This window comes from Chenopodium quinoa, unplaced genomic scaffold (genome assembly GCF_001683475.1).
Source record: "Chenopodium quinoa cultivar QQ74 unplaced genomic scaffold, ASM168347v1, whole genome shotgun sequence".
Classification (NCBI taxonomy): Eukaryota; Viridiplantae; Streptophyta; class Magnoliopsida; order Caryophyllales; family Amaranthaceae; genus Chenopodium; species Chenopodium quinoa.
Window position 1 is genome coordinate 9541329 of NW_018743331.1, and position 5811 is coordinate 9547139.

Below are 5811 nucleotides of genomic sequence, written 5' to 3' on the forward strand. Positions count from 1 at the left end.
CTACAAATGAAAGAATTTGCAATGAAAAATCATTCATAAAACCAATAAGAAAGCATACATGAAAACTTTCAATCTTATTAAGCGTTTTATCCACACATTTAAAATTTGTCCCTTTTAAGCGAGAATAAAACGATTCCAAGACCCCAAAAATCTTAAAGTGATTAAGCATGCTTTGGCTTGTCTTAACACTTAATATTTTAATGTAAGCAATCCAATTGCTAATAGCTCTAAGCTATTCTTGGGTTGATAAAACGTCGCATATAATGCTTTCTTGACGTTTATCTCCATTGCCACGACATCTAAGGACTCCTTACCGATATCGTTGAGTTTAACCAAAACTAACGTGTATACCTAGTATACCTTACTTCTCTAGGAGAGTGGTAATGTCTTGCTTTGGCATAGCCCATTACCTACTTTCAAAGTTTCGGTAAGTGTTATTTTAGAATGGAAAATTTAAGCTCAATTTTATAGGGACCTAGGGTTTCTATATTGGTTGATTTAAGTGGACTAAACTAATCATTCAACATTCGAAATCCTAAACATGCATCTAATATCGCAATTATACATAAGAAAAATATATAAGGCATAAATAAAGATGCATTGGAAAACTAGCATGAGCCCCTTGAAACTTGAATCTTTAAATCTTCAAGGCCTTCATTTGCATCATCTTGGCTTCGTCATCTTAGAAACGCCATCTTTTAGACATCACCGCCAATTATGTAACTACTAGAAAAGATAGGACTAATCTAAATAATTAAAGTACAAAAATACTTAACGGCACGCAGTCCGTATTTAGATTTATAAAAATACAAAATGGAACGCAGTTCGTATTTGCTATCCTAATCAGGCCATACTAGTTGCCATTTTGTAAAACCTACATTAGAACATCTACGATATTTCATTCGTCCATTCACTAGGGTGCATGGAGCGTGAATTCCCAAGTGATAATACCACATATGGGTTCAGAAAAGTCAGAAAAACTCAATCAGGAAGTTGAATCATTGAGACAGTACTAGAATCGGTCAAAACAAGAAGACCGACTCCTACCGCAATGTCGCAAGAACTTGGCGCGAGGGAATAGAGGTTGTCGCGCAGCGAAAACTATATTGTGCCGCAACAAAGCTGTTGTTTGGCGACAAACTCTGTCGTCTCCTGATAGTTCCGACGCGTCGCTGCAGTTTTCTACGTTCTAAGTTTTTTCCGATTTTTGTAGTATCTTTTCGATTCTAGCTGTGAAAGATATTTCCAACTTTTTCTACGTGTAAAAATCCTATGTCTTTGACACATTACGGATGGTCTTTCCAAGGCGAACCTTTATATGCTTATGCCAAAATGTTAATCAAAATTATGCACATGAATACCTAGAATCTTTCAAGTCTCATCCACTCATTCTAAATCGATTGCCAAAATAAATTTTAGAAATAAAAATTAGAAATCTTCCCCAGTGGAGTCGCCAAAAACTGTAGAGAATTTTTCAAACTTAACTTTGAGCCCCATTATGATAATGCTTTGAGGAATGGTGGTGTCCAAAGGGAAGGAAGCTAGAGATAAAAGAGTCGCCAACAAGTTTTAGGAACCTTTAAAACGTTCACGGGTGTGAAGGTTACACCCCATTCACGATCACGGAGATCGCTAACTCCATAGTGGTTCGGAACCATGACTGGATATTCGGCGATGATGGTACGAATCCAACCTAAAAGAGATTGAACACGCCCTAAATCGGCCTCTACTTAATTCTTATGATATTCATGTGCACTTTCGATCAACGTACATACATCCACTAGGCGAAAAAGGCAAATACGCACCGGTTCAAACCCCCTCTTTGGCACCAGTTTTGAACCGTTGAGTATTTGAGTGATGCCAAATCTCTGAAGATTTGGCACCGGTTCAAAACCGGTGGCTATTTGGAGCTATGGCACCGGTTAACCGGTGCCAATTACCTATGGGGCGCTTTTTTTTTTTTAATTCAGTCACTAAATTCCTAAGGGAATCCCCCGCTTGCTAGAAGGCCAATATAAATCTTTATCCTAAAAGGCTTCCGCTCCTTCAAAGGTGAGTTTGAAGATAGAGAAAGGCGGCCAATTCGCGATATTGTGCCAATTCCAGTTTTAGACTCCCGCAGACTTGTTTCATAGCTTTCAACTGAGCGGCAGACCCGACGCGACACCGGTTTGAAGCCTGAACCGGTGCCTTTAACTGTGTCTTTTTTTCAGTACAATAGGCACCGGTTTGAAGCCTGAACCGGTGCCTTTAATTGTGTTTTTTTTTTCGGCAATAAATAATAATATTTACATTAATACTAATAATAATAATGAGAACTTGTACATCGTGCATTAATTCTACCATTATTATATAACAATAACAATAATAATAATTATTATTATAATTAATAATAATAGCAATAATTTGTAAATCTATTATTGGTTGATTATTTAATCTACGTTGGTTGATTATTTATGCACAAATAAATCTAATATTGGTGATCACTTGAATTAAAATCATATTAAGCCTAAAATAAATTATCAATTATCTTATTTGGCGTGATTTCAAGTACAAATTCCCTTTAAACCTGCAAGAAGGGGCGTGATCAAGCAATAACAATAAATTATGAATAATCAAGCAACATAATTATTGACACAACAATTATCATCATAATAACAACATCAAAACATGATGATTAGCAAGATCCTAGGCATGATACTAAACGAATTAATAACAAACCCTAGCTTGTCAGTAATAAAAATCATAATCAAAGCATTAATCTAAACATGACACTAGGAATCAAAATCGACATCCTAACATGACCCTAGGAATTAATATAATATCCTAAGCATGATTTCTTTATCAAAGGAATAAATATTAGGGAGATCAAATTACTCACTTTGATGGCTCGTATTTCTTTCTATCAAAACAATACACACGTTAGTAAACTTCAAGAAAGATTGAATCAAATAAACCAAATAAATTAAATAAAAATTGAAATATAGATTTGAGACCTAACCTTCAGAATTATCAACCTTTCACGTCGAGGTCAAAGGAAACTTCGAGATTGGCTAGGAGTATTCGAAGCTCATGATGGAGGTATGGTGTTTAATTAGGGAAAATATCAAGGATGTATTAAGACGTGTTTTGGCTAAGGCTAGAAATCAAGAAAGAAGAGAGAGAGAATAGCTTTAGCTTAGAGAGAGGATTAGATGATGATTGTTGGTGATTGGAAATGGGGTGAAACGACCTCTATTTATAAGGAAAAAAAGAGGGTCTAAGGATCAGAAAAGCGTTAGAATCCGACCTGGAGTATAACAGATTCCATCGCGGCGCGACAGCCTAGTCGGGGCGCGATGGTACTATCGCTCAGCGATGGTTTTTGAAAGATTGAATCCGTACGAAATTCTATTCCCAATCAGATTGGGTTCACTGAATATATGTACATATTCTATTTTGATCGGGATTAGGACCATTGAAAAATAGATGTTTATCCGATGTAAAATGCTTAAATCTTTATCTTATCAAAAACAGGATAAATTAGAACCTTCTAGAGGATTCTCGAAGCTAATAATAAATCCTAAGGGATTTAGGATCGAAAAAACCTTCTAGAGGATTCTAGAAGCTTGTAAAATTCCTAATTGGTTTAGGAATGAGGTTAAGATTAATGGACCCTCCACATGGTCATTGGGTCGCAGGTAAGGCTTGGTTCGGGCTCAGTTTAGTATTTTGGCCATAACTTCTTCATTATAAGTCGGATTTGGGCTTATAATATATAGTTGGAAAGCTTTTTTCAAACCCCATATAACTACACAATAATTGGACCAATAGTATGGACAAAAAATAGACTATTTTGGACATTTTTATAAAGAGGACATGAAATGAATGATTTTTAATGACACAAAATGAATGATTTTGTTCTAAAACATTTAAGGAAAGGTTATAAATGGTCAAGGCTAAAGGGAATCTCACGAAACTCTTCAAATCTTTACCAAACTCGATAATCAAAGACGTGAAAGATACTCATCACTGGGTTTGGTTTTTGGGGAGACACAATCAGGTGTCTACAAAAGCCCGACTTTGACTGAGTTTGGAGAAACGTAAGTTTCGAAAAAAAAAATTCAAAGTATATTGATAGGGACGGAGAATGAATCAAAACGTTATGCGATCCTAAATAATTCTTTTTAACTCCAATACTTGCAGAAAGCGTTAAATATACATATAAAGGAGTTAAGATACTCGTATCTTGCACTGTTGGGTACATGCCTCTAGGTGACATCTCGTCGGATCAAATTTGTTTTGTTTCATAGCCTCCCAATCTTAGGGAATATCGTCGAAGAACACATCATCACGAGCCGTCTTCAAAAATCAAGTGACAACCTCCGTAATCTTAGGGAACGCTGTTGAAGACCACCTCATCACGAGTCGTCTTCAAGAATCAGGTGACAACCTCCGCAAGCTTAGGGAACACTGTCGAAGACCACCTCATCACGAGCCGTCTTCAAAAATCAGGTGACAACCTCCGCAATCTTAAGGAACGATGTCGAAGACCACCTCATCACAAGTCGTCTTAAAAAATCGGGTGACAACCTCCGTAATCTTAGGGAACGCTGTCGAAAACCACCTCATCACGAGTAGTCTTTCAAAAATTGGGTGACAACCTCCACATCTTAGGGAATGTCGTCGAAGATCGTAGTGCTTAACCATCTTCAAATCAAAATGACAACCTCCACATCTTAGTGATGTTGTCGAAGATCGCAGTGCTTAGCCATCTTCAGATCAAAGGGGGATAACCTCCACATATTAGGGAATGTTGTCAAAGATCGCAGTGCTTAGCCATCTTCAAGTCTTCTCGCCTTCACTCCTGGAAGTGGTATCTCCTCCATCCTTGGAAAATCTACCGTAAAAACCTCATCTCTCAAGGTCCTACCGAGCTTTATATTGATTTCCGTAGAAATCTTCCATCTTAGGAATTCTTTGTGATTATTCTCAATCACTACTCAATTAATGTACTCCACCAATGCTTAGGCGGACTCAACCAATGCTTAGGTGTAATGAAAATGTGCTCAACGAATGCTTAGGTGTTACTGAAATGTGCTTAGCCAATGCTTAGGCGTTCTCAAATATGCTTTGCAAATGCTTAGGCATTCTCAATCAATACTCAAATGTATTCAGCCAATGCTTAGGCGTACTCAATCAATTAATAAGATGATCGTCATCAGGCCGATCATCAATCAAGTTGTAATTGGGTTGACTACTAATCAAATCAAATCATTTATCGCTTATCACGATGCTCAAAAGGTTCAAATGCTCATCAAGAGGCTCAAATGCATAATCATCTGCTTTGGAAAGAAACGATTTCTCATCACGAGGTTTAAGTAGATAATTGTCATCCAGCAAATCGATCTATAGGAATTCAAGTCCGACGTGCCATGTCAGATTTCATCGCACGGCGACAGTGCAGTCGCGCCGCGTTGTTTCTGTCGTGCTGCGCTGGAATAAAGGTCAGACTTATTCTGCCCGTTCGGCTTTGTTGCTGTTGCTTGTGCCTTTTTGCTCAATCAAATTGCCTCAAATCTGTTGTAAAGGTTACTCGTCCATTAGGAACTTAGTGTACCTGCATCTATATTTTGGACTATAAGACTTTTCTCGTATTTATAGTTTTCTTGAAGTTGACCCAAGATTTGGTGTACTCAATTCATTGTGGTTGATTGGCTTAAGGTTGACTCAAGGCTTGGTGTTCTTGACTCATTGTGTAACTTAATATACTCAACTCGACTCGATGGATTATGACTTGATGTGTGCAAACTCAACTCGACATGATGACAA